Genomic DNA, 25,497 nt, shown 5'->3' with positions numbered 1-25,497 from the left:
CTATGCTGCTTATAAGAATTTGTTCCAAGTCACTGTGTATAATTAATGGCTTGTCTACATATTTTTTCAATAAAACTGTTTGTGCAGAATTTTAAGTAGGCACTTTCAATACCAGAATGAGTGTATCTTTGTGAAGATGCCATTTATGTAGCATAACATCCAAAGCATAATGAGGAGATTTTGATACACTGCAGATTTAGAACTGAGTTGGAAAACAAAACTTCAAGATACTGTCTTGTCAGCACAAAGCAAATAAATTCAACACTGTAAGTTGAGATTTAAATTCACAAACTTATCAGCAACAAAATCAAAGTAATTTTATTATAAGTTTTTTGACACCAGATTATATGGGGTGGAGTATTTACTTTCTAATTAAGCAATAGATACATGTAAACCTGAAATGAGAGTTTTGCCTTTTAATTGGATACTTTGTTAAGCAAAGAATGGTTGAAGCAGCAGTTGAGAATTATCTTTTTTTTATCTCTTTTTGCTGTTCTTACAAGGACAGTTTCTAGAATTGTTTTCAAAACAATAGAATAGAAAATTTCACGTACTTAATTTTTGTTAATGTACTTTGCCAAAATTAGCAAACTATGAAAGGAAAGTTTGCCTTTTCAATATATATGTAAGTGGCAAGTAAAAGTTTTTCTGAAATCACATGATCTGATAGAAATAACAGGGGATGGAAAAGAGTTCTGAAGGTGTTCAGGAAATGCTAGCCCTGAGTGGATTGCTTTGGTGCACTGATTACATCGAACTGAAAATACTTGAAAAACAACAAATGCGGGACATGCTTTCTCTGCACTCTCTTTACCTTCCTAAAGAGAAACCCCCCAAAAGGAACTTTCAATACCAGAATGAATGTATCTTTGTGGAGATACCATTTATCTACCATAACATCCAAAGCATAATGAGGAGATTTTGATACACTGCAGATTTGGAACTGAATTGGAAAATAAAGCTTCAAGATACTGTCTTATCAGCACAAAGACATTCATCTCCTTCCTAGGAGTGTCATCAGCCGGGGAAAATTGACTCCTCGTATCACAGGAGAGAAGACTAAGTGTCCAAACCACACCAAGACAGACTGTCACAAACTGTCATCTATTCTGCTAAGGGTCTGGTCATCTTTCCCAAAAGTCATTTCCCCTCCCCTACGTTTCCTACATTCTCCCTCCTGCCTTCCCTATAAGCTCCTAAATCTCACTGGGGTTTTTTCTTGGTGGCGTTTTGCATCCACTTTTCTTACCTGTGATTTCCCTATGTGTGTAATAAATGTGTACACCTTTTCTTCTTTTGACATGCCTGTTATCCATTTATTTCATACACTCAGTTCTCATACCTTCAGAGAGTAGAGGGAAAGTTCTGCCAGTCCTACAGTTCCAAAAGAAAATAGCTAGTAATTGAAAATGCAAAAGTCATACGAACTTTGAGACAAAGTTAGCTTCTTATACGATATGTTCAGAAAGAAGAGGTGTGTTGCAGACCAAGGGATATTGCCCTGGTCTTAGCTTCTAAGTTTCTCTGAGAAGAAGCAGTTACTACTACAGCAGTTAAACACCTGACTCCCAAATTATAAAAGCCTAAGTGTTGAGATTAAATCATTAGTTATCACCTGTGAATCATAAAGTCTGAACTCTTCAAATTGCAAACACACATAGAAAGGGGATTCTTATACAGGGATCCATGAGTGGAACCGCAAAGTTTTGTCAAAATCTGTATATATGTTTTCTTTTTAAGGGTCATAGATTTCAATATATGTTAAAAGATATCTGGAGCTAGTAAAGATTAATAATCATTTTCAGTTTTGTGCTGAAGCTGGCTTAGCCTGGCCTGTACCAGCTTTTGAGTGCTGATTATTAAATTTTCAAAAATGTTGTGAACTGGCTATCAAATTGCTGGTAGCTTGAATTTGGCCAGGGTGGGAGTATTTAAAACATGGAAATGGGCAAATTGTACAAATCATGGCTTTTCTCCCTCCAACACACCCCCTCCCGCCCCAGCACACCGCTGGTTAATCTCTATTTTCAGGAGAGAAAAAGATGCTTCATATGAATAAAGGTAAATTATGCACTGGTTTGTTTTATACTTTTCCACCTCTTAAGCTTAATTGTGTTTTAATAATGTATAATTGAATACATTAACATTTAGATGTTAGTAAACTAATAACAAATGTGCATTATTTCTCTTGAGTAGAGGAATACAAATTTTGCACCTGTTGTTGTATAGAATGATTTTTAAAATCTCATTCAATCCCCCAGAAATTTAAGATTTTTTTTCAAGAATTTCTATACAAAATTTTTACTTATAAGCAGATAGCTCACAAAAAGTATGAGTTTTCTTTGGATTATAAATAAACTATTCCACTCACCAAGCTGCTGACACATTTTACTTTCTGGTATTTTGAAATGAAAACAAAACACAAGAATGTGAAGATGAAGCAAGTGAAAATTAAAAGGGTACAGACTTTAGAAGTATCATAAGCTAAAAATAATATGAAACAAATCTGTAAAGGAACCAAAAGCCCAGGCAGATATAACACAGTAAATTATGAAAAGCTAAAAAAATGAGGAGATGACAAACAATAAAGTGAAACTCTCTGATAAAGCCAAAAGTATTTGAATGGCAGTCAACAAAATAGAAGAAGAAAATGACACTCATAACAAGGCAGAGCTATGGAAATGCACCCCCGGGGGCAGTACAATAGAGCTGTGAATTAGTGGAGGCGGATCACCAACACTGGGCAACTAAAGCCAGCTAACATGATTCAAAGGATGGAGAAATTCTGTAGCTGAAGATAAAAAGTCTGAAATGCATTATGGTATAGTCAAATGAGTGTCATTTCTAATATACACACTTAGTTTTCAAGAGTTGATAATATGAAGTAAAAATTTAGTATGCAAAGTTCAAATTTTCCATTTGTTGACCAATTCATTTTTATTAAATATTTTCCAGCAACTAAACTAAAGGGGTACCAGGACAGAGTAGACATTCTGAGCTTTCACTTTACAAAAGCTACACATAAATCTAGATACTTTTTAAGGGTATAAACAAAGTCAGAGCCGGTGTGACAGTTCAATAAACAATTGGAGAAAATTTTTCTTTAAGAATAGATTACATACATATTGACCTCTTTGAGATCCTTATTCTGAGATTCAGTTCAGAATCTGAGGTTTTGTTTTGTTTTGTTTTGAGATGGAGTCTCTCTTTGTCACCAGGCTGGAGTACAGTGGCACAATCTCAGCTCACTGCAACCTCCGCCTCCCAGGTCCAAGCAATTCTCCTGCCTCAGCCTCCTGAGTAGCTGGGACTACGGGCACGTGCCACCACGCCCAGCTAATTTTTGAATGTTTCTTTAGTAGAGATGGGGTTTCACCATGTTGGCCAGGATGGTCCCGATCTGTTGACCTTGTGATTTGCCTGCCTCGGCCTCCCAAAGTGCTGGGATTACAGGCGTGAGCCACTGCGCCCAGCCCAGAATCTAGGTTTTAACCAGATTTGCCATTATAAGATGAAGTGAAACCAAAACCACCAGTCAATATCTGTAGCAGTGTTATTGTTGGGGAGCGTGCATGTTTGTTTGAGCTTATTTATATATACAGAGCTGTTTAGCTTAATATTTAAATTGAAAATTTTTAGTATTTTCAGAATGTTTTAGATACTTTGATGAATAAATTTTGTGTCAAACTATTAAAAAAATTATAGGTTATATATTTCTGAACACATTGGCAGATGTAAATGACAAAGTTATATTCACACAATCATCAGTTTTTCTTGCACAGAACTGAAATTTTGTCAAAAAGTTAAAATATTTGAAATGTATTTTCTATGTCCTCATCTTTCCCTTTTTGAGCCTTTTTTTTTTCCCTGGGTTGGTTATAAAATGTTCCCTAACTTCAGGCATCTGATTAAGTTTTGGGTTTTCTCCCTTCCTCCCAACTCATATTGATTGGTAATGATCTGATAGAAGACAATTGCCAAAGATCAACGAAATACATTTTAACTTAAACTTCTTCAAGATAATATTCATATTACTCCTTCTTTAATTGCTGAATGAGGAATAATTGTTCATTGACCCTTAAAACCCTAAAACTTAATCAGCTCACTGGTGTGGATGAATGGATATTTGTCCAGATGAGAATGTTTATGGTCTACTTCAAGGGGTTCATAATAGTAAAAATGGCCTTTTCTTCCATCAGAAGCTTCATCCTGGATCTTTTCATCCTTGTTTTTCTACTAGCTCTCCCTCTCCAAATACACTGACTTGGAACCCCAGTTTCAGTGGTGGACTGCATGGATTTGATTCTAAGCTATGCTATGATGAGAAAGTAGCTCTAACCCTGTAATATAGAAATCATCATCAGACAATATACAGACAGGGGCCATTTAGTTCACGATAATAATAGGTGAAAAGGAAGAGTATGTGGATATAGACATGGGAAAGTGAGTTTAAATTGTTTCAGGAGTCTGTGGAAGTTGTCTTTGGGTGATGCAATGTTCTCAGGGAAGCACAACCAAAAAGAGAATGAGGATTTCTGGGGAAGTGTTAGGGATTAGAGACAGGATAAGAAACAAAACTAAGTAAATTAGAGGGTGAATAGATTGGAACATATGTAGTATGACTGATTGATAGGCGGCACTGAGATTCTCAGTTTCAAGTGGGATATTTTTCAAATTGCTCCATATAGCTAGTTGCTCAAATATATGTGAGGATTTGGTGTAAATTTGGATCTAAGCAGGGTTATTTTCCTGGTTAGATTCAGCAAAGTGAAAGAGAAACAAGGAAGTTGAAGTTTCCTGGGAATGGTTGGCCATGGAATTTAGGCAGGAGAACAGGCAATAGAGTACATCAAGGAGGTAAGGGTCATTGTGAATATGATAAAATAATAGTTTGGAGGTCTCAGAGAGATTGAAAAATTTTATGTCAGTATATGAAAGGGAATGATTAAAGGAGGAGCTCAGAGAATGGGATGAATGAAATTGTGACTACAGAGAAGTTGCTATTATAAGTAATGACGATGCTTCACTCAGTCCTTCTGGAAGTGTGGTCCCTGTGCTAACAGCATGAGCATCACCTGGGAACTTACTAGAACTGCAAATTCTCAGGTTACACCCCCAGATCTACCAAATCTGAAATTCCAATAGCAGGTCTCAGCAATCTCTTATTTTAACACAACTGTAGGCAATTTTGAGGCACACAGTAGTTAGCACAACTGGTCTAGGGTATGTCCTATTTGGTCTTCCTCCCCAGTTCACTGTACAGAGCCCCTAAAACTTGAAATTTCCTGATAGAGATGAGAGGACCATCCTTTACTAGTCATAAGTCCCTTTTAGCCATACCTGAGTTTATGCTATTGACATGACATGAGGGGTGGCTGGAGACACTTAGAGCTTCAGGGTGGGTGCTGGACACCAGAAAGATGAAGGCCTAACTAGATGGTTGAAACTGTCGGCCCTCTTTGTGCCCCTTTTCACCATACCTGGCCCTATGTGTCTCTTCTATTTGACTGTTCCTGATTTGTATCAGACAGTAACTGTAAGCAAAGTGCTTTCTTGGGTTCTGTGAGCTGTCTTAGCAAATTATAGAACCTGGGGAAGGAATCCATGGAAGTCCTAATTTATAGCCAGTTGGTCAGGAGTATGGGAGGCCCACAACTCGTCTCTAACGGTGGAGGGGAGCAGTCTTGTGGGCCTGAACCCTGAACTTGTGGGATCTGATGCTGTCTCCAGATAGACAGTCTCAGGATTGAATTGAATTGTAGGACACCAGTTGGTGTCCTGAGAGTTGAAGAATTGATTGGGGTCAGACTAAATCCACAAATTTGATCTCAGAATTTTGAGTAGAAGCAATTCTATTGGAAAACATTGTCATTAGATCAAAGGTGTTCATAGAACCGAGAGATCAAGATGACAAAGAGTCGTCTGTGATGACACATTGTTGACATAAACTAGAATTGAGACAAGAGTATGTCAAAGAGAGTTACATTGAGCCAGGGATAAAAATAGTCAATCAATTGATTGATTAGAATTTAGTAAATGCTATTTTTAAAAAAATTAATCTTTACTTAATTAATGGAGATACTTAATTATCTCCATTTTGACTTTAAATTTGTAACTAAAAAACTGCTATTTTATCTATTTCTCATAAATGGAAATTGAAAAACAATAGCAAAATGCTTCGACAGAAAATCTGCCCTTTTTATTCCCAAGAGGAAGAATGGCCAACTACCTTAAGCACAAAGTTAGAAAAACTTTCATAATTTTTTAAGTTGCCATATGTTATAGCTTTGAACAAGTTGAATTGTCAACTAGACTGCTCAGGAATCCAGCCATCTAATATAATCTCCTTACTATTTAGATAAGATCTTTGTTGTTGAAAATCTTAATATTTTTTAACAACCTTGTTTTCAGAGACTGATATTAATGATTTGTGAAACTCATTACATGCAGTTGTGCATCTGATTTGAAAATCATGTGGGAGATTTTTGGTCAGATATGCATAGCAAACCTATGTCACTAGACATATATCCCTACTACCCATGTCACAACCTTTATGTCTACACTTGAATTGAGCTTTTGCTACGTGTTTTATTTTTGAGGTTTAAGAATCATTCATTTATCTGATGGAAAATTGTGTTTCTCTTGTTAGAATAGAGCCCAATTTATCTTTTCTATCTTTCATGAAGACATGAAAGGATGTGAATTTGGAATCAGACAAACCTGAGTTCCACCACGCTTTCTTCTTCTTGCAAGCCATGAAATCCACAGTGGGTTAGTGGACATTACAAAACCTCTGGTCCCACCTTCTTAAGATGGAAAAGATAATACTAATTGAAAGAATGAATGTGATAATGAGAAGAAATGGTATCAATAAAGTTTCTGGAACACAGTAAGTTCTAACAAATGCTACTTCTTTTCTTTCATTTTTGAAAATCTAAATAGAAGCCAGTTGGTAATTCCAAGATAGTAGTATGAAGACAAAAGTTTGTTAATTGACCTTCAACCACTGAGACCTTACCTTATAGGAAGCAAAACGAACAAACATTTTCTCCCTTCTACAACTGTACACCCTCTGAGACAGAGAGACAGTGTTCCAATCAAGACAGTGACAGTATTCTGTGCACACATAGGAAGGGAAGAAGAATAAGAGTGAACCTTTAAAAAGACAATTTTAGGTTGTGTTTTATTATCAGGCACTCTATTTTTATTGGCAATAATATTTTTTAGAGCTTACGGCATACAAAATAGACCTTAAATGGACTCAGTGCTGAGAAATTTTTATAAGGGTGCTTCATTTTCTTCTATGGTAAATCTAGGGACCAATAAAATAGCTTTGATAATTCACTTATTACATTCTTTCCTAACTAAACTATTTACATTATAAACTTTGTCAATATGTTATGCTTTTGCATTAATAATTCTCATGTGTCTCATTTGTGAATACATGAAAACTAGTTGTACAATAAGGAAAATGTAATTTTGAAACATCTTCAAAAACAGTTGCATAATTTAACAAATGTTTATAAATTTTCATCCTCACCCTAAAAGCATAGATATCCTAAATGTGATTGAAGGTAAAATGATTTCTTTCAAGAACTGGATTTCTCACCATGAGTTATTTTATCTCCAAACAAACTGTAGTAGTGTTATACAGTGGATAAAAAATCACTTAAAGTGAGAATAAAGATACAGCTTACTAACTCTTCATTTTGTGGATGAGACCTGAAAAATTAAACCTTTCTTCTAGAGACAAGTTGGGGTTAGTTGTGTATATAGAATGTGAATAGTGTCCATATTTTACTCTCATTATTTAAACAGAAACATGCAATTTGCACTTCAGTAAGAATTAGCTGTGTCATTTGTAAGTGTTAAAATTACCTCATTAATGATCACATAGGCTTTTGGCTCATTGTAATGAGATGTTCCTATCAACCAAAGTTGAAAGACGAAGACAGAGTTTGGAGTCTTTAATTCTTGGTAAAATCAGCAGCTCTATTTAGGGCTATATTTGCAAAATACTATTTCTACTCAAGCATATTTTTATTTACAAGGTACTTCACAAGTGCTGACCACAGAGATGTTTCTACCTAGCAGAAGTAATTATAGTTACATATAGCTGTCTAGGAATATCTTAAACATGGGGATTAAAATAACTTTCAAGAACAAGAAGAAATGTTATACCAGGCATTTTTGTACCTAGTGCTCTATTTTGGTGTGATATTTGTGGCAATTAAAAAACATAAATGGCTTGGATATATAGCTAAGATATCAAAGGAAAAATATGCAAAGGCATGATTATTTTATAAATATGCCACATATGTGAATTGAGGTACAAAACCTCCAAGTTTAAAATTGTCTTTGTTTGTTTGTTTGTTTGTTTGTTTTGAGACGCAGTGTCACTGTAGCCCAGGTTGGAAGTGGCACGATCTCTGCTCACTGCAAGCTCCACCTCCCGGGTTCACCCCATTCTCCTGCCTCAGCTTCCCAAGTAGCTGGAACTAAGGGCACCGCCACCACGCCCGGCTAATTTTTTGTATTTTTAGTGGAGACGGGGTTTCACCGTGTTAGCCAGGATGGTCTCGATCTCCTGACCTCGTGATCCGCCCGCCTGGCCCTCCCAAAGTGCTGGGATTACAGGGGTGAGCCACCACGCCTGCCCTAAAATTGTCTTTTTAAAAAAGAAATCAAAACAGACAAGTGGGCAATGAGTTATGGATACTATTATAGGGTACCCCGATAACCTAGTAACAAGAAGACTTTTGGTACCGAAAATTCCAATTAACCACATGCCTCCATTAAGGCCATGGTCACTGCCAATTTTTACTCGCAAAGGCTGGAGCTAGAGTTATATGGAATTCCATACGTATCTAAACCATAGATTTATCAATTATTACTTAAACACAACTTGGAGGACACTCTCCAGAATTTTAGGGCTTGGCCTTATTCTGGAGAAACATACACTGGAATAGGCAGTTGGATATTAAATTCAATCTTAAATCTCTTGAAAATGATGCATTTTTTTTCTGAGAGATGAGAAATTGTTCAACTCTCTTGGCTTATTTTAGATTTGATATTATACAGTTCAAACACCACGGAGATTTACTAATCTAAATGAACACATACCAAATTAGTCTTTGCTCCAGTCTTAAAATCTGAGATTAATTCTGGCAGCTGAAGAAATTTTCCAGGTTTAGGAGTATGCTTCAATGCTGGTGACCAGTAAACTATAGATGACATGTGCCCTTTCACTGCCTAAACTCACTTTGTAGAACACCGTTAAATGAAAACCATCACCAGCCTTTTGGGAGGCTACGACGGGCAGATCATTGGAGGTCAGGAGTTTGAGACCAGCCTGGCCAACACGATGAAACCCCATCTCTACTGAAAATACAAAAACTTATCCAGGCATGGTGGGATGCACCTGTAATCTCAGCTACTTGGGAGGCTGAGGCAGGAGAATCGCCTGAACCCAGGATGTGAAGGTTGCAGTGAACAGAGATGTTGCCATTGCACTCTAGCCCTGGGCAACAGAGCAAGACTTCATCTCGAAAAAAAGGAAAAAAAAAGAGAGGGAGAAGAAAATTATCAGTGTTCAGTGACTCTTTTTTTTTTCATGCTGATAAACTGTTACACAGAAAAAGAAATGGATCCATTATGGACAATTAAAAGGGCTATACAACCTCTCTCATTGTATGATTCTGGTTTTCTTTCTTTTTCTTTTCTTTTTTCTTTTTTTTTTTTAAGACAGGATCTCACTGTGTCACCCAGGCTGGAGTGCAGTGGCACTATCTTGGCTCACTGCAACCTCAGCCTCCTGGGTTCAAGCAATTCTCCTGCCTTAGCCTCCTGAGTAGCTAGGACTAAAGGCATTCACCACCACACACAGCTAATTTGTGTATTTTTTTATTACAGGTGGGGTTTTGCCATGTTGGCCAGGCTGGTCTCGAACTCCTGACCTCAAATGATCCTCCCACCTCAGCCTCCCAAAGTGCTGGCATTACAGGCATAAGCCACCATGCTCAGCCTGATTCTGTTTTTTAACACAATTCTAATTACTTCTCTTTTAATTTTTCAAAGTCATAAGTTTTTAATCTGGGAAACCTTTGAGACAGCATCCAGATACATTTATAAATAGAAAAATAAATTCAGATACATAGAATTAAGTTTATGATTAACTAGTGGGTGGCAACTGAAAAATTTGCAATTTCCATAAACTGAAGTGAAAGGATCACTTTCCTGAAAATATTACAAGGCTTGATAATTACCTGGATTGTACTAAAACCTACACAATCTAGTATACTCCATAGCAGCAATTCATAAAGACAGTTTCACTTACCATGTAGAATTTATACCTACACTGAATTCAAGGAATGCATTACTGGTTATTGGAGTAGGACAATAAACTCCCAGCAGAACTTATTTGCATGAATGCCTATTAAACTATTATCGATGTAGAAATTCAACAATATATTCAGCTATTCAGCCCCAGATGTGTGAGAGACAGAGAAAAACTTCAAAAGAGTTCAGCTACCAAATCCCTTCCTCAATAGCTCTTTGAGTCTCAAGACAGCTTCTACCACACACAGCCTCAGAGTCTTATGGTCCAAACAACATTCGACTGCAGCTCTAAAGTAAGCAAACATTTGAAAAGAAACAATCAAAGATCTATGCGTGTAGTTACGGTCAAGGAGGTCCACCTGCTGGTGGGTGACCATGGCAAGGATAGGGACTAAGCCAAATGACGGCTTTACCAAAACGGAAACAAGAGAAGCCATCGGAAGCAGAGTCCAGGTTATAACAGGAGCCCAGGCACTTGATGTGGGAACCCTACTTGTCTCATTTAGCAGCTAGAGCTTTAACGTCCTATGAAGCAGAGCTAATGCCCTTCATTATTATTTATTTTTTGTAATTGACTGCATAGTTTAGAACTATGCCTTGAATTTAATATCTATCTGTTGAATAAATGAATTAATAATGATGAAAATCTGTCCACAGGTTATGTGCAGTACTGAAGAGCGACTTCAGCTATTGAAGTGTCTATCAGAATTCTTACTCTCTAAAAAGCCTCTGGTTAATTACTGACATAGGTTGCTGACAATTTCACTCTCACAACGTAGGGGAAGCAGGAATATTATCTGGCCTCTTGGCTCCTCTTCCTTTGCCTTCCACAGCTCTCTCTGCTGGTTCACAGAGGCACACTTTGGTGGCTCTCAGTTCATTTTGCAATTCCGCTAGAATCTCGTTCCATCCTCAATTGTAACCAGCTTGTTCTCCACCCAACGCTTATTTATGGAGGGACAGATAGCAAGAAGAAATCGCACTCTGGAATACAAAGTGGGAAGACACACCCCTTGGCCAGAATGCCTGCCTCCTATGTTCATGATGGATATTTCTAATTGATCTCGGCACTCTTTTCCATTGGGCCCACGTCCCAAATTGGCCCTGAGTTAGGGAGAGGACTCTAGAGTGGGAAAGGTGCACCCAAAACTTCCCTAATCTGACTATCAAGCCTAAAAAGCTAAACATTCAATTCAACATCCCTTGTTTCTCCAGCTCAGAGTGCCTGATTGTGTGGGAAGCCCCTACTCATAAAAATTCATAGTTGAAGATTGTTGGTAATTTTGCCCAACCTCCTTCTTTCTTTGCCTAGTTACACCTCAAGGCAACCTCCTGGCAGGCCAGCCTTAAGCCCAGCAGTCCAACCATGCATCTAAGCTGAGTTCTCATCAGAGCCAACTTCAATTATAAACAACTGAGATGATGCCAGAGGCCAGAATCCCTGAGAACCCAATTGCTGTCATCACCGTGGCTAAAACAAGGCACTTGGCGTCTAGAAAAGCTGATCTGTAGGAAATTTCCAATAGAGTTCAATTTTTTCTAAGTTTAAAGAATACCATATCATCAAGGTCAGACACTCGAGATAAAACTAGGCTTGCATTTAAATAGAATAAAAATAGTTGAAGAATACTAAGAGTGGTGACTACTTTTACACAGGAATGTTTTAAATAAATTGTTTTTTTATTGTGCCTTTTAAATTTTGTGATTTGTCACTGTGATGCTGACATATTTTTAATGAAGCATGCCTTGTAAAATGACAAGTGAATGAAAAACACACAGTAATATTTACATCAACAAAACTAGAAGAAGACTGTATGTCCCAAGAGGCTCCATCATCCACCCAGTGGTCACCTGACCAAATTAAGATCCAAATACCAAAAAGAAAAGTAAATAAAATTTGTGTTGTATGCCTTACAAGACCAAATCTATAAAATGAGGGGAAACTTCACAATTACTTGTCATTTGCTCTGTGGAGTTGTAACAGATGGATTATAAATATGATTCCATGATAAACGTCGAAATGTGGTTACTACCTTCTGTGCTTTCTTGGTTCATATTTTTATTTTTTTCTTTATAAACAGATAATTCATTCTTATTTATGGCAATGAAAAATTTTCAGATGTATTGAATATGTCATAGTTTTTTTCTATCGTAGACGTCTCTAAAAGAGGTAGAGAAAACAAACAGAGCAAAGTCTGGTGTGGAAAGGAGAGAGAAATAAAGCTTGTGAAGGAATGGAAATTAGAGCTTTTTGGAGACAAAAATTCTTAGAAGATACATCTAATTCATTAGTTACTGAATTAGATGAAGGTTCTTTTTCAGTTTTTCCCACTTGTTCATCTCTTAGGCACTTCTTCACAGAAGAAAAGAAAGGGTTAAAAAGAAAATACCTCGGTGTGGTGAGACTGTAACTTCATGAAGGCATCACTGAAGACTCACCTTTCCCAGCATCACTCAGCATGGTATTACACATGTGTGTAATGTAAAGGAAAGTGAATACGCATTCTTGGATGGCTGACCAAATCGTGATTCCAGAATATAATCAGAAGCTGATTCATTATCCTCTCGAGATTTCATAATCTTTGCATCAGGAATTAAAATTCAGAAGAGGGTGAATGTATCTAATCTTTTGAAAGTTAAAAATTAACAGGAGCCTTTCATACAGATAAATTTGCTTTGCCTCATGATCGGCACTAAAGAGCATCATAGATTTATACCATATTTACACAGTTAAAACAACACAGCCAAATATGAAATATGTTATGTAACATTGTACAAGATGCTTTCCAACATGCAAACTGACCTTTAAAAAAACAATTTTTCATAAAATAACATTTTTAGGTAAGAGAAAAGACATGTGGTTAGGGCAAAATATTTCTGTTCAAATTACAAAATCCTGAATGACGAATCACAAGATAGAAAAAAATTATATTGTACCTGGAATTTGAAGTCTTCAAATTTATTTAGATATATGTATCTATATGTATTAATAGAGGCATATTTAACTGATTATAAGTTTAGAACATTTATATTTTGAAGATGTCAATTTTTTAAAAAATTATTAATATTTACAGGATTTCTGCAGAGATTTTAAACACATATTTTTCACTAATGTGACGAGTATTTATGTCCCATTTCATTAAAGAGACATTTCAAGATTCTTTTAGAGTGAATTTTTAAAAATTAAGTATCACAAATATTTCTGAAGTACTACCTTAAAAAAAAAACAACAACACTTTCCTGGCTTTTCATATAGTTAAACATTTTCATAATGACTGAAACTATAAAAATAAATTAACAACCATAATTAAATTAGAATTCTACTTTTTATATCAGATGAAATACTATATAAAATGTCCAGAAAATCTAGTGTTAATGAGGCTGTGCAGCCTGGACATTTGATGTCCCATCTGTGGGAATGTGAATTAACCCAACCATTCTGAATAATTATTGGCTCTGTGTGTTAACAGGCTAGAGTCCTAAAACAAGGATCTTAATTCTAAAATAAAATCCTATTCTAAGAATATGCCAAGGGTTGATAATCAAGGAAGTGTCAAAGTTATAGAGAAGAACCTTCACCCTAGCATTGTATTTGTAATCATCCACATAAACCAGATAGTGTTGAATGAAACTACAGAAAACTAAAGAGCCTAGCGAATATGTTTCTCTCTGTGTACAACTGTAAATGCACACATCTATCCATGTAAAGTTTTACATCTCAGGAGGATAGGTACCAACATGTTAACATGCTGTATCTATAAGATACGAAATTTTACTTTCCTACAATTTCATACATACACAGACACTCTCTCTCACACACACACGCACACACAGAGGATATATACACACACAAATATATATATAAACATACATATTTACATAGATACACACACACATACATATACACAGATGGTCACCAACTTATAATGGTTCAATTTATGATGTTTTTAACTTTATGATGAAGCAAAAGTGATAGCTTTGAATAGAATATAACTATTCTGCTTTTCACTTTCAGTACAATATTCAATAAATTACATAAAATATCCAATACTTTATTATAAAGTGGGTTTTGTATTCAATGATTTTGCCCAACTGTCAGCTGATGTAAGTGTTCTGAGCACATTAAAGGTATTCCAGGCTAAGTTGTGATGTTCAGTATGTTAGGCATATTAAATACATTTTAACTTACAGTAATTTCAATTTATGATCATCTTATCAAGACAACCCCATTGTACATTGAAAAGCATTTGTATTGCATTAAGCATGTTATATAATATTTTTTATGGAAATTACTAACAACTTTTGAAAAAATGAAGTAATGTGCTTTGCTATTGGTTAAAATGCTTTTGGCCAGGGGCAGTGGCTCACGCCTGTAATCCAGCACTTTGGGATGCCAAGGCGGGTGCATCACTTGAGGTCAAGAGTTTGAGACCAGCCTCGCAAACATGGTGGAACTCCATCTCTACTAAAAATACAAAAATTATCCAAGTGTGGTGGCTTGCATCTGTAATCCCAGCTACTTGGGAGGCTGAGGTGGGAGAATTGCTTGAATCAGGCAAGCAGAGGTTACAGTGAGCCAAGATCATGCCATTGCACTCCAGCCTGGGCAACAGAGTAAGATTCTGTCAAAAAAAAAAAAAAGAAAGAAAGAAAAAAAAAAAAGTTTTTAGCTTCGAGTAACAGAATAGTCAACTAATTGTAGAAAAAACAAGGAGCAATTTTTATGAAATCGCACAAGTAGATGGTATCAATGGTTAGTTAATTCAACATGATCCACGTCTTTGTGATTCTCTTATCTTTCTACCTGTTTTCAAGATGGCTATGACATTCCCAGCCTTACAGCTTAATGGGACAAAATCCAATGGCAGGAAAGAATAAGTGAGGGCATTTTGGAACTTTAAGGATTGGAAAACAGGGATGCCAAATGTCCAGTAACATGGGATAACCGCTCCTAATCAAGGATTGCTATATGTCCTGAATGACTTTCTAACGTAATGAAGGTGAATAACCTGCTTCGTTTAATTATACAAACCGAAATGTAACTGCCTAAGCGCCAAGTACTTTTGCATGGTTTTAATGTGCCATGAATTTTGCAGGAATGAGACTACTATGTACATGAGAATAGATGGTAGAATTTCTCGTTTAGATACTCATTTCAGAGTCTCAATAGGAAAAAGAGAACACACTCAAACTAAGATAATTTAACATGGGTTTATTTCCAAAGAGACTACTTATGAAAACGTCAGGGGAGAAGGGTGAAGGAATCACAGAGATCACACCCCACGATAACTCTGGGTTAGTAGCAGCGGCAGATTTCCGGGGAGTAAACTGCCCTGATCACACAAGGAAACACTGATATTCTTATGAAAAAGAGAAGTCAAAGAGACCCAGCAGAGAGGGAGTTTAGGCAATAATCCCCAATCCCATTTCCTCCTTCCCTTTAATCTCATGAACATGCATAGAAGGCAATGAGCAAGGGAACCTATTGAGATATTCAATATGGACCATTCCACTTGGACAAAAGCTGGTAAATAGGGGAGTATAACAGGGGATAAGGATCAAGCAGAAAGTATCTATCACATTTACCAGTGCAGATCAATCATGTCAACAATAGAAACGGCAGTTTTGGCATTTGGTTATTCAATGAAACTATATTTGTAGCTTTTTATTTACAATGTTTCAAGGTATGGGTGAAGATATGAAAATTTCATTATGTTCTATTGCATTTGATATGTAAATGTTCTGGCACAATTATATACATTTTGGATTATATATTGACAGTAAATTATTTCTCCTTTGTTAGCTGCAGTATAACATTAATATTTTCAACAACTTGAATGCATACATTATGTTGTCAGTAATAGTTTAGAATAGTGAAGGGGTCTTTGAAGAATTTCTTATGAAGTAGAGGCATTGGGTCAGACAGAGCTGAAAACCATTGGCTTAGATTAATCACTATTTATCCTAGGGCTGAAGAGGGCCAATTGAAGACACAAATATCCAATCCCTCTATGACCTGGGAGTTCTATGAACCAGAGAAATAAAGACTGGTTCTTAAGGAGGTAATAAGTGTGCCTTCTATGGTTTATAATAATATGCATTGTCTTAACAATCGAATACTTAAAAGTTAATGCCCTCATAATATGCAAAATTTTTAATAAGTCCCTGTGTTCAAGTAGTTGGCAATCAAATTGGTGAAGTATGGTAAGTCTTTTGAAGAGCATTAAACAGCAGAGAATGTAAGAAATTTGTCTCTATAATAATGTGGACCTTCTGTGTTTCCTAAGGGCACATTCATATGATCTCATAACTGAGCAGAGAGAAGCCTAAAGGATAGGTTATGGCTTCATTTGTTTGTTTTTGCCAATTAACATACATTTCTGGATTAAAAGTCAACTATCTTTTTCTTGGGAGTCGACTATAGGAGAAGATAGCAAAGAGGCAAGGAAAGTTATAGCAGCTCGACAGCGTTACCCTGGAAATATCCGTATTGTGCGCCGCTATGGCCTACCTTTATCAGTCAGATAACAATGTCCAAGAGGCAAGCTTGGCACCATTGCTCTTAGTGAATCTCTGCTGCCAGCCTTTTATCCTAATGTTCTCAAAAGACCCATTTAATGGACCTTCCTGAAACTGTGCTCTGGATCAATATGAGGCTCATTGATACGGCATTTTTGGAATTCACCATTTGCTTATTTATTAAACCTAGGATAGTTGCCCGACTTCAATCACCTGAAATCCTCTCCATGACTTTCAAAATTACCAACATTGGTTCCAACATCATTCCTAGAGGACATTTCAGTGGAGTATATTCATCTGACATTTGACTGTATTTATAACAGTAAGAATCTATGATGATTCCTCCCAAAATAATCCCACAATGACCCAATTTGGGTCGCGTTTGAGGGTCTTATCCTTAATATCAGAGATCTGTTCTATACCTTTGAGTCTTAGAAACAATTACTAGCTTCTTTCTGAATTTAACTGAAGTTCCTTACTTTTCTTCAGCCTATTACCCAAATTACATAATGTATTGAAGGCTAAAAACTGTCCAAATTTCTGACTACATTTAGTTAAAAATGGGAATATGACTTTTTCTAACTTGGCAAAGATTATGTTTTTTTCATGAAGAAATACAGGCATATTTAAACACTCAGGATCTGAGAGTTTGAAATACATGAAACTTAGCAAGTGGTCTTTAAGTAGTTTTCGTTTCTAAATTATAGTACATACCATTGAATGCTACAGAAGAAAAGACAATGATTACTCATAACCATTGCCTTTATGATATCCTTCCAAAGGAAACCAAGTGTCCCTGTGCTTGGACTCACACAGCAGGAATGTTTACCTTGCTTTGGTGTCACTAACAAACACTTGGGCCTAGACATTGAATTCTAATGCATTTAAGCCATCTTGAGGGTAGAGCCCCAGAGAAAAGTACAAATGGAAAATTCATTGATTTTTGGTTTTGCTTTCCTATGGATTAAATTTAACACTTTCTTATAAATCTCTTCCTTTGCAGATCATATGTGATAAATAGTTATCCAACTTTCTAGACGTCCACCCAGAGCTACTTCCATATGAAGAGGTGGAAACGGATTCTGTGCATGACACTGGTTAGGCTCGGGCACTGTTTTTTTTAAAGGAGATTTTTAAAAATTTGTTTGTTTTCCTTGTACACATAGCCATAATACTGTGTTGCTGACTGCCCTCTGGGAACGAAGTCATACCAATCACAAATACATTGCCTAAAGCGGGAGGCTCGTTACTCAGCTGTGAATTCCATCTCCTCTTACGTTTTAAAGATGCCACAAACTTGAGACATGACTATTTAGATGACATTCTCAGAAAATCCCCAAATAACACTTAATGAGATTTCAAATACCAGGATTATGAAACAGTGAGAGATATAAAGAAATAAAGAAAAGCACAGTATATGTGTAGAAGGCATTAAAACATACATTTTATAATTATGGAAGCATATAAGGAACAAGTTTTATTCTAAATAGCAATTAAATCAGAACTACCATACAGGGAATAAAAGTGAATATGAAACCATTGCACCGACAATCACAGAGCCCTTTTTCTGCTGCGTGATAGAATTTAGTGTTTACTAAGGAAGAAAAAAATGCAAGATATCTCAAATTTGGTACTTTCCAACAAATTTAAGAAATGTGTACACTCTCGAGGAGGCTTAAGAAGTCTCTGACCAAAGCACTGGAAAAGAAAAGCAGTGAAAAGCAAAATAACTATTACTCAACAATAACAACATTTATTACTATTATACTAATATAAACACACTATTAAGCATCAACATTTCAGTTTCTCACTGAGCCCAAAGTCATTTTTCATGAACCATTCACAACACTGATAACCTATTGAAAAATGATTGAAAACAAAAAAGCTTATTGCTTTCCTATTCCTTTTAAAGCCTTCTCATGTGTCATTTCATATAATCCTTATAACGAATCTAAGAGGTATATACTGACTTTATCTCTGCACAGAAAAGAAAACTGAGTCATATTCAGAATAAGTTGCAAAGTTCCCCAGATAATCAGTGTCATAGGTGAAATTTGATGTCACAGTCTAGTTGAGTGTAATTTAGGGAAGCAGTACAAATGATGGTTGAAAGCACAGGCTCTGGGGTAAGTAGCCTGAAGTCAAAATCTAGTTCATATCCTTAGTGGCTGTGTGATCTTGGGAAATTTCCCTTAACTCTCTGTGTCTTGGTTTTATCGTTTCATCCATTTTTGCCTCTCATATGAGCTGGTGAGCATCACACTAGTTTATGCTTCTAGGACACTTAAAACTACCTGGCTCTTGATACATTTTAACCATTTTGTATCATTTTCTTCACCTTGAGTATTTCATGGCCAGATGGAAATCAATGTCAATATGAAAAAATGTTCATGATTCAACAGGAAGAAATACAAAACCTTATAAACAACTTTGTTTTCCTGGCAAGTATATTTGGAAGCCATGTTCAATTGAGAAGGGGAAGGGAAAGCCTCTAAGGGCATCGATTAATTAATGACCGGAAGCTGATGAGACTTGTCTGGAATTTTCTGGAGACTCTGAGGCTTAAAATTGTGATAAAGATAAGGAGATGAATTGAGTAGTATGGAAGAGACATTTTCTGAAGTCAGCAGAGAAAGGACAGACAAATATGGTAACGGGAAAATGGTATTAAGTAATAATATCTATGAAGTGCTTTCGAAAGTATGACACATGTAAATTGTGTTAAATGTAAACTATCATGATTATATCACTACTGTCTGACGGATACAACTATTCCCACTTCAGTTAGCCACGTAAGATCAATTTTCCTATACCTTAGAGAATACCAGTAACCTCCAGTTCAGAGACAGCATAAATATCTATCCACAGCTGAGCAGACACATACAGCTAGCTACCAGATGAAATGGGCTATATCTTCAAATACTATTGTTTTCCATTTTTTAGTTGTGGCAAAATACACTCAACAATTTGCGTCTTAACCACTGTTAAGTATACAATTCAGTGTTATTAAATGTATTCACAATGTTGTGCAAGCATCACCACCACCCATCTCCATAATTCTTTTTGTCTTGTAAAATTGAAATCCTGTACCCATTAAACAGTGACTCCCTATTCCCCACTCTCCCAGGGCAACTACAGCTTTACTTTCTGTCTTGATGAATCATACAATATCAAATGCAATTTTTAAGATATTTAAAATCTTTTGTCTGGAAGCAAAGTGGAAGTTAACATCAATGGCTATGCCTTCAGTGAGTTCTCAGACCACATTACAATGTAGTTACCTATTTATCTTTTATTACATTCTAGACCTATTCTTTCTTCCTGGCAAAAAATATCTTCTTTGTAGATTATGGCATTTACCTCTATCTCCACACCTTTTTGCATCTCTCAGCCACAGATCATCAGTCTCTTGCTTAGTCTTCCATTTAATGACAATTTCTGTTTAGTATACAACAGCCCTTCTCCCTGCAATGCAATTTCTTCACTCTGAAAAGCTCTGACTCTGGCTACTGGTCTCTGTTATGTACTCATTCCTAGAGCCATGTCTTCAAATATTTCTCAGAACTTCTTCACATCTAAAAATCTAGGATTGAATTATTGCTCTCTGACTATATTCTTCTGGTATTTCAAGTGTCCTGTATAACTTCTTCATCTGCCCTTGCTTTTCTTCTACATCAAGATATCAAGTTCATGGACTTCCCAATTCATCATTTTAAAAATTTATTTCAAGCCTTTATGAGTCACTACAATATACATATGTTCTCAGGAATTATGGCCCTACAATTTGTATGTGGGAACAGTTCCTGTGTCAGGCATTATGGACATAAGAGTAAATAAATTCTAGCCCCTGCCTACAAGCAGCTAATTCCCAGCCGAAGACAGGCTGCAAGCAACAAATATGCAGAGTGGTGAGTCTAAGGAAACTGATTAGGATGTACTTAATTCAAGCTGGGAATATCAGAAGAAAAACTTTTTGAAAGTCATGAGACATGAGCTGTGCCTAAAAGAATAAAAAATATAGAGAGAAATAAGAAGAAATAAATTAGGGAATGAGATGAGTACAATAGTAGAAAAAGGAAATCTCTTTAGATCAAGGGAGCTTAGAGATGAAACAGGGTGTGAGAGTACATAGAGAGGCTCCTAACCTCAGTGTGGTTGGAGAAAACAGGCTGAAAGGAGAAACGGGAGAAAGTTACAAAGGGAATCAAATGTGTTAGTAGTTGAGGGAAAAGCAAATATTGAATATGACCCACAGATCTTGGATAACCCAGTGTTTGGTAGTAACTTACATGAAAGGTTTTGACAAAATAGCGGGATAGATGGAGAAAACAATGACTAAGTGTTATATTTCCTCAGTAGAAACAAACAAAAAAAAAAACATGTAATCACAACCTGATCTTTTAACTGGCCTCCACTTATCTTGCTGCCTGGATTGGCATACATATTCCGCTGCCTCGAAACTGCCCAACACGTTTGAAAGGTTGTTGCTCACTATTACACCCAGGCATTCCTGCTTCACCAGCTGAGTTGTAAGGGGCCTCCAGGAGGCCTCGATTTGCCCAGAACATCTAATGAAATATTATGGACACCAATAACATGAATACAAACATAGCTATAGACACTAAAAAGTAAATTGATGTCTCTTGAAGGGCTGTCATGTCTTAGATGCTAAATTTGGAGTATGTGCTTCTAATAAATAAATAGCTTGTTTTAATCATTCCAGTTTATGAATATAATATAGGGGAGCAGCTTTGATTTTGCCCTTAATCTTAAAAAACAATTAGCCAGGCATGGTGGCAGCACCTGTAGTCCCAGCTACTCAAGAGGCTGAGGCAGGAGAATGGTGTGAATCCAGGAGGTGGAGCTTACAGTGAGCAAAATCATGCCACTGCACTCCAGCCTGGGCGACAGTGTGAGACTCCATCTCAAAAAAAAAAAAAAAGATCATACAAGGAGTAAATGATGATTTAGCATAAAACACAGTTCATAGGACTCAAACTTTGTTATTTTATGGGATTATACTAACCAGTTAATATTCAAAATTTACCATTTCAAAAGAAGAAATATTGGTCTGGGGAAATTGCCATTGCTTATACAGAAGAATGGAGGAATCTTTTTGAGCACAACAATTCTAATGATATTCCTCATCACTGGTTCCAAAACCAAGCCCAAGGAAGGCCTGCATAGGGATAACGTGTAGAACACACAAAAGAAATACACATCAACAGCTCCTCAATCCAAAGCTCCAAGGGAATGGCCAAGGAAGCTGTATTGGCCGAAAAAATTTGAGGCTGTTTTGACTTACATTAAATCCTGCTCAATCATATGTATGTACACAGACACACACACACACACACAGAGAGAGAGACGGTGTCGTCAGTGAAGCCTCTAACAATGCATCTTGACTGGATAGATTCGAAAATTAAAATGACTGGAAGAAAATAGGGCTTCATAAGTGGCACTTACTATTCACATAACACATTAAAAGGACATCTCCTAAATTAAATATTGCCTATGATAAAAAGGTAGAAAATCATGACCCAAGGCTAATTTATAACCGCAGAAATGTTCAAGACAGACCAATGCTTGCTATGTTTAGGAACTGACAAGAAAGTACAGGTCTTTATAATCTACCATTTTGCCTCATTTGATACCAGGTGACCTTCATAATGCAGGCAATAGAGAATTGCAAGATTTGTCGGAGATTTCAGGTCTTTGGAAAGCTATGCCCTTTCACAAGAACAGCCATGGAAACAGGAAGAAAGTCAACTCCCATTTAAGGCAATCAGAATTTACAAATATTCCTTCCTTCATTGAAATTTCAATAGGCCCTTCAATATTATCTTTAATTAATTCTTTTGTTACAATCATGCATCACATAACAACATTTTGGTCACGGATGGTGCACACACATGACAGTGGTGCAATAAAATCATAACACTGTGTTTTTACTGTACCTCTTCTATGTTTAGACATGTATAGACACACTTACTGTATAGATATAAGTAAGCATATAGATATACTTAACTGTTGTGTTACAATTGCCTACAGTATTCAGTGCAGTAACATGCTGCACAGGTTTGTAGCTTAGGAGGAATAGGCTATACCATATAGCCTAGGTATGTAATCAGCTATAGCATCTAGGTTTGTGTAAGTAAACTCTGTGATGTTCATACAATAATAAAATTGTCCAGCAATGCATTTCTCAGACATACCCCTGTCATTAAGTGACACATTACTATGTTAGTTAACACTGTGGGAACTTCATGGGAAATGCACTCTGCAGCTCCATCATAAATAGAAACCGTTTATGTCAAAAAACACATAACAGCATAGTTGCAAGATTACAATTCCTTCCAGATATTTCATTTAGTATCTCCACAGATCACTAACTGCCTGAATAGCATTCTTGAATCTCCACTGCCTCACATTTGATTTCAGGTCATTCCATCAATTGTCAAAGACGCATCCAACATTAACTTTCCAATTACTGGTTTGGATTGTGTCAACATTGTCATCCTGGGCCACAACAACACAAAAGGCTAACTCGGTGAGGTAACATAGACACTGATCAGTGAGATTTTGCTGACGGGTGGTACCATTTTTTACCAAGATCAAGGGTATTCATACCTTCAGGCATATAGATAACATTGAAAAGGGCAGGTTCGTAGATAAAAAGGCGATGAGGAAGGGTTATTGCAGGATACATGAGCTACGGTGTCTCCTGTTTAACCTGAGTCTGAAGAGATTCAAAGTGCAGGTGCCATGCATGCCTCTTCAATACTTCCATGTCAATTGATTTTCTGGGCTACACTTCCCAGCATTCAAATTGCTAAATGCATATAAATGACAACTGAATATTTATAACCTAGATTTGTGCTTTTGAGTGACCTTATCTATAGTTATGTGCTTCAGTGATCTAACTTGGGGTTGACTCCATACTTTGATAAAGTAAAGACTCTGCTTATTCCTTGAGTATTGCTGCACTGACAACTGATTTAGTGAATGCCACTGTGAAAATAATAAACTTCTTGGTGAATATATTGAGACATGTCTTGTAACCTGTACACATCTTAACCAGGGATGTTACTTGATCTTTCTATGTACAGGAGTGTGTGGAGATAGAACAACATACAGGATTGTAATTGTTGCCTGTGAGACTAATAGAAAATTCAAGCTAGTGAAGTAGGTTCATGCATGGCACACTTCTCACCAGCAATTTTAGGAAGTTCTACCCACAACCCATATGTCTTTTGATATGTGGGTTACCTTGGAGAGAGAAAAAGGAACTCTGAACACAGGCACGAAATCCTTTAGAATTTTATCTAGAGTTGGACTTGTCCCAAAGCTTTTGTATAAACTTGCTTCATGAGCAACTGTTGTCCACTGGTACCTTCACTGTACAATCCACACACAACCCAACTTCACAATTGGAGTCCTAAATTTGCACTTTGTTTGGTAAAGTTGAATGAAAAATGGTCTTTTAAGCTTATGCTCTCTTATGAGAGCTGTTATTAGATTAATTTTACTCCAAGATATGCCAGTTAGGAAATGACTTCCAATTTAATTTCACCAGCCCCCTGTGGGTGGACTAATTAGTCATACATCACACTTACTCTGGTGGTGAAATGCCTCAAAAGAAGGTCTGCAGAGTGTTGCTCTACCTAGAAGGACATGAATAAAGAGACATAAAAATCATTCATTAAGAAGGAAGAAGACTTTCCTTGCCTAGATTTTCACTTGTAGGATCCAACTAATTTTATCACTTAATATTTTGTCCTGGTGGGCATTCATTTTTCAAATTTGTAAGATCAGTAGAAATGGAAACTTTCAGAAATCAAACTGTAAATGTTCTGTAGACGTTGACAGAAATAGCTATTTGGAGCTGTGCTTTTGCCAACTAGACACTCTGAGAAAATCTGTGAAAGGATATTTTCAGGAAGTCATTGAACCCCCTAAAAATCAAGTTTATTGCTCTTACCATAAATATAAATAATTTATTATCAACCACTTTCAATATTCTAATAAGTAACCTTTATTGTTTATTTCATTGGCATGATCTACGTAGACACGTGATTTATCTTCTTTTGCAATAAATTCAGAAAATTTGGTGCCTGGAAAAGCCATGTTTTAAAATTACCACCTGTTTGATGATTTTCTTATAAAAACATTTCCACTTAAGTATCTATCCCTATTTGTCCTTTATTTTCCCTTCCATTCTAGCTCTACCCCTTGTCTCCTTTGTGTGTCTCAGGATAAGTGCCCTATAACATTATGTATTTCTGGAAACCCTTCGATACAAAGTTATTACATGTAAAAAAAAAAGTATGTTTTAGCAAACTCTTTGTTCACAGATTATCTTTGACTACTTGCCTGTTAGACAATTTTTGTAGGCTCCATATGCTATTAATTTATATTCACTTTTAGAAGAATTTTCATCAAAAGCAAAAGTCTTATGTAAATTGATTATATGCTACTTGTACTTCTGTGTATATATATACACAGAGCCACATACATATATGTAACTCCGGAGGCCTGCCTGGACTGTTTAATAACTGTCCTGAACAAGAGCAAGAAAAAGCTGGTCAAATTTCAAACAACAAGTTGAACTGGGGAGCTCACATCTTTGCATAAAATAGA

The 25,497-nt window shown here is 36.4% G+C and overlaps 1 long non-coding RNA gene across 1 annotated transcript in view; it reads left to right on the top strand.

Annotated features, from left to right (window-relative positions):
• The window catches only part of LOC129479894 (uncharacterized), a 30,087-nt gene extending 18,283 nt beyond the window's left edge, over nt 1-11,804 (top strand). The window contains exon 3 of the long non-coding RNA XR_008656825.2: nt 11,651-11,804. This is a non-coding gene — a long non-coding RNA (uncharacterized lncRNA). The remainder of the gene's footprint in view (nt 1-11,650) is intronic.
• Nucleotides 11,805-25,497: the final 13,693 nt, after the last annotated feature.

Source organism: Symphalangus syndactylus, chromosome 3, assembly GCF_028878055.3.
Source record: "Symphalangus syndactylus isolate Jambi chromosome 3, NHGRI_mSymSyn1-v2.1_pri, whole genome shotgun sequence".
NCBI lineage: Eukaryota > Metazoa > Chordata > Mammalia > Primates > Hylobatidae > Symphalangus > Symphalangus syndactylus.
This window is presented reverse-complemented; position numbering and strand designations above follow the sequence as displayed.